The sequence below is a fragment of the Amblyraja radiata genome, chromosome 5 (assembly GCF_010909765.2).
Source record: "Amblyraja radiata isolate CabotCenter1 chromosome 5, sAmbRad1.1.pri, whole genome shotgun sequence".
Classification (NCBI taxonomy): domain Eukaryota; kingdom Metazoa; phylum Chordata; class Chondrichthyes; order Rajiformes; family Rajidae; genus Amblyraja; species Amblyraja radiata.
Window position 1 is genome coordinate 16,138,440 of NC_045960.1, and position 14,773 is coordinate 16,153,212.

Genomic DNA, 14,773 nt, shown 5'->3' on the forward strand with positions numbered 1-14,773 from the left:
TAATAATAATTATAATAATTTTATTTATAGAGCACTTTAAAAACAATCATAGTTGCAACAAAGTGCTGTACATCACTAATCATTGACAAAAAAGTTAATACACACCAATAATAACAATTAAAAGATGGAGTAAGTAAAGATATTCAAAATAAAGAAATATTAAAAACAGGAGCAAAGTCTCATGCATGGTCAAAAGCCAGGGAGTATAAATGTGTTTTAACACTGGCTTTGAAGATGGACAGTGAGGGGGCCTGTCTGACGTGCAACGGCAGAGCGTTCCAGAGTGCCGGAGCAGCAACAGAGAAGGCTCTATCCCCTCTGAGCTTCCGCTTAGACCTCGGTACCTCCAGGAGCAGCTGATCAGCTGACCTGAGGGACCGGGCAGGAGCGTATGGGTGGAGCAGTTCAGAGAGGTAAGGCGGGGCGAGCCCATCAGAGATTTAAAAACAAATAACAGAATTTTAAAATGAACTCGAGAGTGCACCGGGAGCCAGTGGAGGGAGGCCAGAATTGGTGTTATGTGCTCCCTCTTTCGAGTTCCAGTTAAAAGGCGAGCAGCAGCATTCTGAACCAACTGGAGACGAGCCAGTGAAGAACGAGCAACTCCAAAATAGAGTGCGTTACAGTAATCCAGCCTAGATGTAATAAAGGCATGGATTACTGTTTCAAAATGCTGCCGCTCGAGAATGGGCTTCACCTTTGCCAGCTTCCTTAAGTGAAAGAAGCTGGACTTAACCACCGCGCCTATTTGGTGATCTAACTTAAAGTCACTGTCCATCCTAAAACCCAGGTTCAAAACTGTCGGCTTCACATACCGTGACAATGGACCTAAATCAACAAATGGAGGTTCACGGCAGCCATTGGGATCAAATAAAATCACCTCTGTCTTCTTTTCATTAAATCCTAGAAAGTTTAGGGCCATCCAGGACTTAATGTCCTCAAGACAAGACAGAAGTGATTTTACAGAAAAGGCGTCTTCCTTCCTCAGCGGCAAATAAAGTTGGGTATCATCTGCATAACAATGGAAAGAGATGCCATTGTTATATGTACTGAGGTACAGTGAAAAGCTTTTTTTTCTGTTGTGTGCTATCTGTTCAGCAAAAGTACGGGATTACAATCAAGCCGTCCACAGTGTACAGATATAGGACAAAGGAGATAACGTCCAATAAAGATAGTGTGAACATCTCCAATGAGGTAGATGGTAAGTCAGGGTCACTCTGAGAGGACAGTTCAAGTGCCTGAAAACAGCTGGGAACAAACTGTCCCTGTTAATGATTTGGAAGAGGGAATTAGGATCAACACTAGCAAGTTTGCGGATGACACAAAGCTGGGTGGCAGTGTGAACTGTGAAGAGGATGTTAGGAGGTTGCAGTGTGACCTGGACGGGTTGAGTTGGCAGATGCGTGGCAGATGCAGTATAATATAGATAAATGTGAGGTTATCCACTTTGGCGGCAAAAACAAGGGGGCAGATTATTATCTCAATGGGGTTAGGTTAGGTAAGGGGGAGATGCAGCGAGACCTGGGCGTCCTTTTACACCGGTCACTGAAAGCTGGCTTACAGGTACAGCAGGCAGTGAAGAAAGCTAATGGAATGTTGACCTTCATAACACGAGGATTTCAGTGTAGGAGGAAAGAGGTTCTTCTGCAGTTGTATAGGGCTCTGGTGGGTCCACATCTGGAGTATTGTGTGCAGTTTTGGTCTCCTAATTTGAGGAAGGACATCCTTGTGATTGAGGCAGTGCAGCGTAGGGTCACGAAATTGATCCCTGGGATGGCGGGACTGTCATATGAGGAAAGATTGAAAAGACTAGGCTTGTATTCACTGGAGTTTAGAAGGATGAGGGGGATCTTATAGAAACATATAAAATTATAAAAGGACTGGACAAGCTAGATGCAGGAAAAATGTTCCCAATGTTGGGCGAGTCCAGAACCAGGGGCCACAGTCTTAGAATAAAGGGGAGGTCATTTGAGACTGAGGTGAGAAAAAACGTTTTCACCCAGAGAGTTGTGAATTTATGGAATTCCCTGCCACAGAAGGCAGTGGAGGCCAAGTCACTGGATGGATTTAAGAGAGAGTTAGATAGAGCTCTAGGGGCTAGTGGAGTCAAGGGATATGGGGAGAAGGCAGGCACGGGTTATTGATAGGGGACGGTCAGCCATGATCATAATGAATGACGGTGCTGGCTCGAAGGGCCGAATGGCCTCCTCCTGCACCTATTTTCTATGTTTCTATGAATGTGGAGGTATGCGTTTTCACGCTGTACCTCTTGCCTGATGGGAGAGTGGAGAAGAGGGAGTGACTGGAGAAGCTCAGTGGGTCAAGCTGAGGAAAGAATGGACAGGTGACGTTTCTGCCCAGGATCCTTCTTCAGACTGATGGAGGGGGGGGGGGGGGGAATTGGAAAAGGGGTAGGGATGGGGCAAGGCCTGGTAAATGAAAGGTGGGTACTAATCATAGAATCATAGAAAATAGGTGCAGGAGTAGGCCATTCGGCCCTTCGAGCCTGCACCGCCATTCAATATGATCATGGCTGATCATCCAACTCGGTACCCTGTACCTGCCTTCTCTCCATACCCCCTGACCCCTTTAGCCACAAGGGCCACATCTAACTCCCTCTTAAATATAGCAAGGGGGTTGATTGGCAGATTGGTGGAGATGGTAACAGAGGCTAGAGGTGAAAAGGAGACAAAAAGAATCCTGACACCAGTTGAATGAAGGAGCAAGCACATGTCATCAACTAGCATCCACATTTACTTTTTTAAAGGATATTCATGTGGCTGTGTGGTGACATGACAATAGACATTTTTTTCATTTAAAAGAGAGCCCACTCATTGCCAAATGCACCCATTTACTAATGGGTCCGAGTGGAAGCTGAGGCACTGGTTGTCTGAGACAAACACAAAATGGTGGAAATGAGAGGGACAAGAGACTGCAGATGCTGGAATCTTGAGCAAAACAAAAATTCCTCCAGCTCTTTGTTCTTTTTCCTCAAATGGTGGAAGCGTTCAGTTGGTCACGTAGCATCATTAGGCACGCTTGCACTAGATCAAGATTGGTGTGAGGAATCGGGAGGATGGAGAAATAAAATACTGATTAGAATTTCAGTTTGCTGAATGCATCAGGTACATGGATAGGTTTATGGGCCAAATGTGGGCAAATGGGACTCGCATAGATGGGGCATCTTGGATGAGTTGAGCCTAAGGGCCTGTTTCCATGCGGTATTACTCCGTGATACTATGACTCTATGATACTTGCCCATGGTTCAATAATGAGTAAAGATCGGATCCTAAAACACACTATCTTATAGTAGCCTTTCAAATGGCTGTGCCTACAGATGCTTTTGTGGAGAAAGTGGGGACATGCTACATGGTGAACTCCTCACCAAGGTCGGTGGCGAGCAAGCCAATGTTATAGCGTGGACCATTAGGCAGGGGGTTTTGTTGAGTGAGAATGCACCAGGAGATTGGGAAACAGTAGGCTATCAAGAGCAGAAAAGCAGTGCTGCTGCTCACATTAGCTGATGTGCCCGCCTTTGATGCATTGCTGCAGCCATTAAACCCTCTGGTCACTAATCAGTCTCGTCATTGATGCCCCCCACTTTCTGTGTGTCCTCTACACCCACCCCCCCCCCCCCCCCTCCTTTATCTCCTGGAGATGTTTAGTTGCCTCAGTCTTTACATCTCTCACTGATTAACTATGAACTAGAGCTAAGTAAAGTCCAATCTGCATAAGAGATTTGGATGTTATGTATTTCCATGCTGAACGCAGATAAACTGAAAACCTAGTGCAGAGTACTGAGATTCTAAAAGCAAGAGTAAACTTTTTTTTTGCTGCTTGTATGGTTCAGTTTTAATTAAAAATTAATGACTGCCCCCAAAGAGAAAAGAGCTCTATAAAAGATTAGATCTGAGCGATCCAAATACATGAATATTTATTGAAAGTTGAATAACATTTTGTCGTTATTAGTTCTCGAACACGGACGCAGCAGTAATGTGGTTTCTCTCGGTAACAAAATAGGCGCTCCTACATTTCTTGCTTTGATTTGGCCACAGGGCTGAGCAAAGCAACCTCGACAATGCACCTCCTTCAAGTACATACGCCACTGTCCTGTTAGACAAAGTGAACTTGCACCATTGGCAATTTTCCCACTCCCCTTACAGATAGTTTTCATTTCTCCATACAAACCACTCGTGCTTTTCGTACTCAAATGTAAGGGAAAAAATACTGCAGTCTACATAGATATGCATTTAGTTTAGTGTCGTTTATTGTCACGTGTACCGAGGTGCAGTGAAATGCTTTTGTTGCGTGCCAACCAGTTAGCGGAGAGACCATATATGATGCCAACTGAGCCATCCACAGTGTACAGATACATAATAAAGGGAATAACGTTTAGTGCAAGATATTGTCCAAAAAGTCAGATTAAAGATAGTCCGAGGGTCTCCAGTGAGGTAGATGGTAGCTCAGACCACTTTAGTTGATGGTAGGATGGTTCAACAGTTGGGAAGAAACTGTCGCTGAATCTTGAGGTGTGTGTTTTCACGCTTGCCTGATGGGAGAGGGGAGAAGAGTGAGTGTCCGGGGTGAGACTCATCCTTGATTATGTTGATGGCCTTGCCGCGGCAGCGTGACGTATAAATGGAGTCAATGGAAGGGAGTTTGCATGATGGTCTGGGCTGCGTCCACAAAACATGCTGCATTCTACATGGAAATGCCATTTAACGCGGAGAAGTACAATAACGCTTGGACTTTGGTATCAAATTAATATATTTACCAGACCATTGAATATTATTTGCAGTAATACCTCAAAATATTTTTGCTTCACTTTTTAAGATACTGCATGGTATTTTTATAAATTTCAAGCAAGTTTCGCAGAACATAGAACAGTAAAGCACATGACAGGCCCCGTGGGTCACCATGTCTGTCATGATTGCCATGATGCCAATCTAAATTAATCCATCTCCCTGCACCTGGTCCAGATCCCTCTTCTCCCTACCTGGTCATGGGCCTTGAAAAATGCCTCTTAAATATTGTTATCCCATCTGCTTCTCCCACCTCTCCTGGTTGTGTCTTCCATGCACCTAACAATCTGTAAAGAAACAAAAAATACTCACACATTTCCCCTAATATTTAACATTTCCACCCTGGGATAAAGACCCTGACTATCTACCCACTCTATGCCTCATCATTTTATATAGTTCGATCAGGTTATCCCCTCTGCCTCTGACATTCCAGAGAAAACAATCCAAGTTTGCCCAACCTTATAATTAATGCCCTATCTGAGGCGCTATCCGAGTAAATTATGATCGATAATATAAATCGAAGGACAGAAAATCAGCTGAGGAACTGATGCACTGCACTGTGCCTCAATGCTGAGAATTATATTCTGCATTCTGTATCTTCCCCCCTTTGTACTTGCTGTTGAACTGATTGCTTCTGTGTGTGGTTAAGTTTAAGAAGGAACTGCAGATGCTGGAAAAATCGAAGGTAGACAAAAATGCTGGAGAATCTCAGCGGGTGAGGCAGTATCTATGGAGTGAAGGAAATAGGCGACGTTTCGGGTCGAGACCCTTCTTCTGACTCACTATTCTATGTAAGGTATATCTGATCCGTTTGGATAGAATGTAAAACAAAGCTTTTCACTGTACTTCATTACATGTGACAATAATAAACCTAAACCTATGTGTTTTACTAAAACTGTTCATGTACATACTGTCAGGGTTCACAGTTAGGCTGAGAGTTAATTATTGGACAAATAACTAATTGCTAATTAACTAATTGAGACGGCAGCATCTGTGGAGGGAATGCTCAGAGGACATTTTGGGTTGGGACCCTTCTTCAGACTTGAGTAGAAAGCTCACCTTTCACCCCACCAACCTCCACACATCATTCTCCGGCCATTCAGCTACCTTTGACGTGATTCCACCACCAGTCACATCTTCCCATCCCCCGTCCCTTTCCGCTTTCCGCAGAGACCACGCTCTCTGCAACTCTTTGATTCGCTCAAATCTCCCTGCCAAACATGTCCCTCACAGGCACTTTTCCATGCAACTGCAGGAGATATAAATCGTCTGTCCATCCCCTCCGCAGATGCTGCCTTTTCCAATGAGTTCCTCCAGCACCTTGTGCTTTACTCAAGCTTCCAGTTTCTTGTGTTTCCTGCTAATGATTGTCATTTTGTTTCTATTTATCTAAATGTGGGTTTGAGTCATAGTCATTCAGCATGGAAACGGGGCCTTCAGTCCAACATCCATTCTGATCAAGATGCATCAACTGCTCTAGTGCTACCTCATTGCGTTTGGCCCATAGCCCTCTGAACCTCTCCTAACCATTCTAAATCTTTCCTATCCATTCCAAACCATTCCTATCCAAATTCAAACATCACATTAAACATCCTAAGCGCTCGTTCTGAACAATATAGAATGTAAGATAAAATGTTTGTGTCAGGAAAAATGTTATTCATCAGAAGAGCACCATCGCAGAATGTTCTTTGCAATTTAGGTTGATTTAAGCGTGCCAAATTTGTTTCATTTATTACTGTTTTGGATGATATTTCTCCTGGGATTTCCTGTTGAGAATCTCTTAGCTCTGATTCACCGAGGTACAGAGTTAAGTAATGTAACAGCCACAGGGAACCTTGTTGCATGCTATTGAGTGAAAGCAAATCTTATTATAAGTTGGTGGAGTAACAATAGACAATAGGTGCAGGAGTAGGCCATTTGGCCCTTCGAGTTAGCACTGCCATTCAATGTGATCATGGCTGATCATCCCCAATCAGTACCCTGTTCCTGCCTTCCCCCCATATCCCCTGACTCCGCTATTTTTAAGAGCCCTACCTAGCTCTCTCTTGAAAGCATCCAGAGAACCTGGATGCTTTCGAGAGCGGGTAACGGAGCGGGCCAGTCAGTATCCCTGGAGAACATGGATAGGTGATCTTTTGGGTCAGGACACTGTTTCATACTCTACATGAGTGCAAACAAATACAGACGCTAGTGCAAAGAGAACTTTTCACACAGAGGGTGGTGAGTATATGGAAGGAGCTGCCGGAGGAGGTAGTTGGGGCAGGTACTACAACAACATTTAAAAGACATTTAGACAGGAAAGGTTTAGAGAGTTATGCACCAAACACAGGCAGTTGGGACTAGGTGGGATATCTTGGTTGGCGTGAGCAAGTTGAGCTGAAGGTACTGTTTCCGTGCTGTATGACTTGACCGTTTACAAATGAGCTCTGCCCTCCTTCTGCTCCTGTCTTCCTCCTGCCCAGTTGTTATTGACCACAACTGGAACCGCCTTGATGCCATGTTTTGCCTCACAGGTCTTTGTATCCCCTCATTTCTGGCCCTGTGTGCATCTCAATTTTGATTGCTTTAACACGTTTTCAGCTTCTCGTTCTAATCTGTAGAATTCTCTCCTTAAATCAGTCACATCTTGTCTAGAGGGTCTCGAAGGAAATGATGTGACATTGAAATTGGACATATTTGCCATATTTGCACATCTGTGTTGATCAGGGAGGGTAGAGGGACACGAGGACGTGCATCCTGCCCATAGTGTATCTTTGAACAGACTCATGGAGTTCGGAGCCCCAGGGTTACCTCTGTGTCCTGGGTCATATTCAGTTCTCGTCGCCAGGATAGAGTAACTCCTGATTTTATATGGAAGATGTAAGCAAATGGGCTGCTGCATTCCTCGCATGACTGATCTTCAAAAAATGTTTAATTAGTTATTTAAAAATAACATAGAGGAAGTTGGAATTGTGACATTTTCAGTAAAACTCTGTTTGATCTGATTAGTGCTTTCATAACGTGATGCCAGCTCAGATTTTGGTGTCGGCAGGGAAGCATCAGCGCTCACATTGACCGTGGAGGGAGCTGTCCGCACTGATTTCCCCTTCTCTGTGATGTGGACTTCCCACCTTTGGTGCCAGGTGTCATTCCCAGGCAATCTCTGGCTCCTGCCAATGGTGATATCATCCATCAGTCTGAGCAGTCAGAGCTCCAGTGCTGTGCAAACTTGCCACAGTCCCACTTCCCTATCCTCACCGTAGCACCGGAGTCATACAGCAGGGAAACAGGCCCTTCGGCCCAGTGCCCTACTGCCTGCTCTTCTCCCTAATCAATGCGGAACTGCAAATATGTCTATGCCAAACAAGATGCCCTATCCAAACTAGTTCCATTGGACCATATCGTTCTAAAACCTAAACTATCATGTACCAGTTCAAATGTCTTTTAAATGTTACTGTACCTGCATTAACCACTTCCTCATTATCTTCATTGAGGATAAATCTTTCTGAAGTGTTTGTGTGGGGATTGTTTGGCAGCATTGGGCAGCAGCGTGGCACAGTGGTAAGGGCCTGTCCCACCAGCATGCGATTACATGCGTCTAGCGTGACCAAACGTGGTGGCTTGAGGCGTACGACATTGCGGGGCCGGTCCCACTTCCAAGCGCAGAGCCGTCTGGAGTTGTGCGGGGCTGGTCCCGACATCATACTCGCCAATCAGCTGGGCAGGAGGCGGGCTGACTGAATTTGGACGTCGCACGGCGTTGGGCGGTTACGTCATCACGCAACGCCATGCGCTAGGCGTATGCCGTCAAGACGCTGCGTACGGCGTCGAGACGCGTACGGCCTCGAGACGCTGAGTACGCCCGTCGAGGCGCTGTGTACGGCCTCAATGCGGCTGCCGGCCACGCAGAATTTTTGGACAGTGTCAGTTTTTCGGAGCCCCGCGCGATGTCGGGACCAGCTCCGCACAACTCCATACGGCTCCGGCGATTGAAGTGGGACCGGCCCCGCGAGGCCGTACGGCTCAAGAGACCACGTTAGGTCATGCTAGCTGCATGGAGTCGCATGCTGGTGGGACAGGCCCTGTAGAGTTGTGCCTTACTTCACCAGAGACCCATGTTTGATCTTGACTACAGGTGCTGTCTGTATGGAGTTTGCACGTTCTCTCTGTGACCGAGCAGGTTTTCTCTGGGTGCTCTGATTTTCCCCCCACATCTCAAAGACATCTGTAGGTTAATTGGCTTTGGTAAAATTTGTAAATTGTCCTTGGTGTGTTGGATAGCGCTAGTGTATAGGATGGTCACTGGTCGGTGAGAGCCGAAGGGCCTGTTTCCATGCTGTATCTCTAAAGTCTAAAGTAAAGTTTCCAGTCTCCACTGCTGTCTCCTTCTGAATCAGTGCCCTCTCGCCACAGTAGGCAGCGGGAACACCATCATTTGTTGAATCATTCAGCACAATGTGTCTGTGTCAGCTTCTTGACAAGCTGTCCTGTTGGCCCCGCATGCTTGCAGGCGCCCCGCATGCTTGCAGGCTTCCCACAGCTCTCCAAATTATTTTCTTAATCTGTAGTTGGAGTTTTGTTCTAAATCAAACTAAAATCTGTCCTTCTCGACCTTTTCCCGGAATTAATTTGCCACAGACCCAGTCCTCCTGTCCACCGCCTACATGAGGCTAGGTGGTAATACTCAGTGCATACAAGGAGGCTGCACATTTATATTGCAGCCAGCGTTTCTCTTTTATTTAACTACTTCTCTTTTATTTAACGACATGAGGAGAAAGCCATTCTCCATTCAGCCCATCCCTTCCCTTGGCTCTTCCCACTACTTTAGTTTTATTATTGTCACCTGTACCGAGGTACAGTGAAAAGCTTTATGCTTTCAAGAGAGAGCTAGATAGGGCTCTTACAAATAGCGGAGTCAGGGGATATGGGGAGAAGGCAGGAACGGGGTACTGATTGGGGATGATCAGCCATGATCACATTGAATGGCGGTGCTGGCTCGAAGGGCCGAATGGCCTACTCCTGCACCTATTGTCTATTGTCTATTGTCTATCTTACATGCTATCCAATCAGATCTGATATACCACACATAGATGCAATGAGTTAAACTCAACTACAATAGGTGGAGCAAAGAGGAAGATACAGAGTGTAGAATATAGTTTAAGAAGGAACTGAAGATGCTGGTTTAAACACAAAAAGCTGGAGTAACTCAGCGGGACAGGCAGCATATCTGGAGAGAAGGAATGGGTGACGTTTAAGGTCTTGGAAGGGTCTCGACCCGAAATGTCACCCATTCCTTCTCTCCAGGATGAGGTCATGAGGTCCAAAACAAAAGCATCTACACCTCGGGAAGGCGGCTTCTCTCCTCAAAATCCCCCCCCCTCCCCCCCCATCCTCTCCGTGCCCTCTTCTCGCTGCTACCATCGGCCAGGAGGTACAGAGGCCCGTGGTCCCACACCACCAGGATCAGGAACCGCTGCTTTCCCACAACTTGAACGAACCTGAACAACACTAATTCTATCTCAACACCCGAACACCACTTGAACCACCATGGACTTGTTGTTTTATTTAACTTTTTGCACTGATGTCTTTATTTGCAGTCTTTTTTAAAGGGTTTTCCGTGTAATTTGTTTTTAGATGTTTATCTGAGCGCCTGTGGTGCTGCAGCAAGTAAGCCTTTCATTGTACCTGTAGCTCGCTATACTCATGCAGATGACTGTAAACTTGAGCTTGAAAGCTATGCACATAAAAAAGTGGATTTAATATGAGCTCTAGTTTCACATTCATTAAAGCAGTTGCCTGTTGTGGGATGATGAGAATGGATTATAGCGTCTGGCTATTTCAGCTGTGTGTCAAGTTAATGCTTCTTTTGGTTTGTCCTGGCTATTTTGATGTTGTTCATCTGTTGGTTCAATCGCATTACCGGTTGGAGGTGAGAGTTTCGTGTGTAGTCTTGACTGTTTTTGTAGGCTATTTGGAAATTCTTAAATTCTCGTGTATGCAGTTTATTTTACCAATGTAAATCCTAAGTCATTCATGGAGTTGTTTGAATGTTTGTTCCCTTTATTTAAGGCATTCCTTTTATTCATGGCTATTAGACCTGTGTAAAACCTTGGGCAAAGCCATAGCAAATGAGGAAACGAGGAACTGCAGATGCTGGTTTACAAAAAAAAAACACCTTCAGTCTGAAGGAGGGTCCCGAACTGAAACCATGTTGTCCATGCTACCTATCCATGTTGGCCAGAGATGCTTCCCGACCCGCTGAGTCACTCCAGCACTTTGTCTTTTTTTTCCATAGCAAATGAAGTCCATTCTAGACAAGTGGGAAGAGATGTGCATGAGAGAGGACCTAATGTAGACTCTGCAAATGGCTCACCTGTGGAGAGACCTTAGGGACCACAACCAGAAATGCTCTTAGGTATCAGAGCACATCAATAAGGTGAGGGGAAGTAAAAGGATTACGAAGTTTTACACAACCAAGATGATGCTCATTGCTGTGGCCCTCGGCTGATGTGGTGTGGACATCTTTGGGCGTCATCCAGGAAAATTCTAATAATCCGATTAAAGGTGGTCTCGCAGAGGATGGTAAAACTAGAGTTCTCTAACCTGGGGGATATTGGAGGCCAGAATATTGGTAGCTTTTAAAGTGACGATAGTTACATTTGTGTAAGATTGGGGACTTGGGGCAATGTAGAACTGGCACAAAAGAGTTGAGGTCTGTGGCAGATCAGCCGTGATGGTATTGATTGACGGGGCTGAGTGGCCAACTCCTGCTCCTATTTTCTTGACTTCTTGCACTGAGGAGATCCAACAAGACTTTTCCATGGATCAGGGGTAGCAATTATGAGGTGCTGGAAAGGTTAACACTTTTAAACTGGAGTGGTGACGTTATCAAGGTTTTCGAGGTTACGAGAGCTTTAGTTAGATGGGATAGAAAGAATGATTCCTGCTGGCAACTGGTGTAATGGCTCCACTGGGAGATGAGATTGTTTTGTTGGAATTGAGACATCTCCTGAAAAGATGGTGGAAACTGACTCATTAACCTTAACCAATACTTGAGGATGAGCAATGTGGGGAGTTGGCAAGTGTAAGACTAAGTAAGACCGGAGAGTCAGCAGAGGCTTCACGGGATGCCTGCCCTCATTGTGTGCGGCACCTCCTTATTATGATCAATCCTGTGTTGATGGAGAAAATGTGAAGAAACCTCGGTGCAGCACAGGAGGGTCAGCTGAGATTTTGTCCCCAATTCTCTGTCTGAACCTCCAGTGTCTGTGGCAGGACGAACAACACTGGTCCTGCTGGGGTTAATACACAAAAGGACACAAAGTGCTGGAGTAGCTCAGTGTGCCAGCCAGTATCTCTGGCGGCATTTTGAGTCGAGACGTTTCTTCCGACACTTCATCAGAAGCGTTGCCTGTGTGTCCTCCAGAGATGTTGCTTGACCTACTGAGCTACTCCTGCACTTTGTGAACCTTTGGGGAATTAACCAGCATCTGCAGTTCCTTGTGTTTCTATAAATCTATGGCTGGTCCGCAACTGTGCATAAAGCACAAACTCTGCTTCATGAATCACTTCATCAGAATTGCTATGTATGTGTTATATTCTTGTAACTCTCCTGCCTGCCTGGCATCTGTTATCCTGTCTATGCATAACAATTCTGCAGTTTGATATACAAGACAATTGCTTCATGTACTATAACAACTCGTCAGCTTTACTCTGAAATAGCCAATGAGCTTTATTAAATCAGAAGACACGTGCACTATGCTGGAAATGTCATCATATCATAATCTAATACAAAATAAATTGAAGCACTTTAGATCAGATTGAAGTAAGTGGAATATGTGCTAACATTCAGGTCTGCTTTGCTTCTCTTCGGTTTTATACGTGATTATGTTGTTAACAGACTCTTGTTGAAGCCAGTAAATATCTCCTTGATTACTCCACTCAGGCACTTTTGGCATTGTGTCTAGGACCGTCCGAGTTAAACTTTGTTGCTTCCTCTCGCTGTGTGCCTCTCTGTGTGCCTCTCTCTCTGTTTTCTATGTGCCTCTCTCTCTGTCGCTCTGTGTGCCTCTCTCTCTGTTCTCTATGTGCCTCTCTCTCTGTTCTCTATGTGCCTCTCTCTCTGTTCTCTATGTGCCTCTCTCTCTGTCGCTCTGTGTGCCTCTCGTCACCCCCAAAGCACTTCAGGGCAGAGAGGGAATGGGAGAAATGGGTGCAAATCCAGGGTTAGACTAACTACAACCACATTTTCTCCCCTCTCTCCCAGTGCCCCACCTGATTTTTGCCAATTCTCCCCTTTCCCCTTTCCCCCTCCCCACTAGCCCCTTCAACATATATTCCTTCCTATGTCTTCACAATTTACACCTCTTCAATCCTTATCTCCTTGTCTCTCACGTGTTGTCTTTTCATCCCTGGCATTGGTCCATCCATCTGTCAAGCAAAAAATCCTCACTCACCTGCGTCCACCTATCACTTGTGCAGGAACGCACTGCAGATGCTGGTTTGCACTGAAAATGGACACAAAATGCTGTAGTAACTCAGTGGGTCAGGCAGTCCCTCTGGAGAAAAGGAATGGGTATGTAGGTCTGAAGAAGGGTTTCGACTCAAAACGTCACCTATTCCTTTTCTCCAGAGATGCTGCCTGACCCGCTGAGTTACTCCAGCCTTTTATGTCTATATATCTTCACCTATCACTTTCCAGGTTTTGTCCTGCCCTTACTTCTCTCCCAGCATTCTAATCCCCCCCACACACCAGTCTGAAGAAGGGTCCCGAAAGTCACCTATCATGTTCTCCAGAAATGCTGCCTGACCTGCTGAGTTACTCCAGCTCTTTGTGTCTTTGAGAATAGGGAGGCTTGTGCTACAAGTTTATAAAATATCAGTTAGGCCACAACTAGAGTACTGTCTGAGTCTTGAAGAAGTTATCCATCCCTTCTCTACAGAGATGCTGCCTGTCCCGCTGAGTTACATCAGCATTTTGTGTCTATCTACTGTCTGTAGAACTGGTCACCACACTGGAGGGAGAAAATGATTGCACTGGAGAGGGGTGCAAAGGAGATGGACCGGGACATTGCTGAGGATTTGGGGGTTTCAATTGTGAGGTGAGAGTTACAGCACAAACTTCCGTAGAGATCTTCCCTCCAGCATTCGGGCTATTAAACACGGCAACAATAAGCTCTGAACTTTTGGGCCACAGTCTTAGAGTAAAGGGGAAACCATTTAAGACTGAGGCGAGAAAAAAGCTTTTTCATCCAGAGAGTTGTGAATTTGTGGAATTCCCTGCCACAGAGGGCAGTGGAGGCCAAATCACTGGATGGATTTAAGAGAGAGTTTGATAGAGCTCTAGGGGCTAGTGGAATCAAGGGATATGGGGAGAAGGCAGGCACGGGTTATTGATTAGGGACTATCAGCCATGATCACAATGAATGGCGGTGCTGGATCGAAGGGCCGAATGGCCTTCTCCTGCACCTATTTTCTATGTTTCTATGTAACTACAACAGACTTCAGATTCAGATTCAGATGGCAATTTTCACCACCCTCTGCAGTGCTTTCCGGTCGGAGACAGAGCAGTTGCCATACCAAACTGTGATACAGTTGGTAAGGATGCTCTCGATGGTGCAGCGGTAGAAGTTCACCAGAATCTGAGGAGACAGATGGGCCTTCTTCAGTCTCCTCAGGAAGAAGAGACGCTGGTGAGCCTTCTTGACCAGAGTTGAGGTATTGTGGGTCCAAGAGAGGTCATCGGAGATGTTGACCCCCAGGAACCTGAAGCTGGAAACACGTTCCACCTCCGTCCCGTTAATGTGGATGGGGGTGTGCGTGGCGCCCCTAGACTTCCTGAAGACTTATTATTATTGCACTCTAATTGTTTGTTTTTTAAGTATGTGTGCATGTGTATATACACACACGGAACTTTTTATTTCTCTCGTTTATGTACTATGTTTACATATTCTGTTGTGCTGCAGCAAGCAAGAATTTCATTGTTCTCTCTG

The 14,773-nt window shown here is 45.5% G+C and overlaps 1 protein-coding gene across 3 annotated transcripts in view; it reads left to right on the forward strand.

Moving 5' to 3' along the window:
* disp1 (dispatched RND transporter family member 1) overlaps positions 1–14,773 on the forward strand; it is a 212,749-nt gene that overhangs the window by 83,230 nt on the left and 114,746 nt on the right. The window contains exon 4 of one of the 3 annotated variants that reach the window (XM_033020663.1): positions 11,077–11,217. The exons of the other annotated variants lie outside the window; for them this stretch is intronic. The gene's annotated coding sequence lies outside the window, so the exon portion shown is untranslated. The remainder of the gene's footprint in view (positions 1–11,076; positions 11,218–14,773) is intronic. 3 annotated transcript variants of the gene reach the window in all.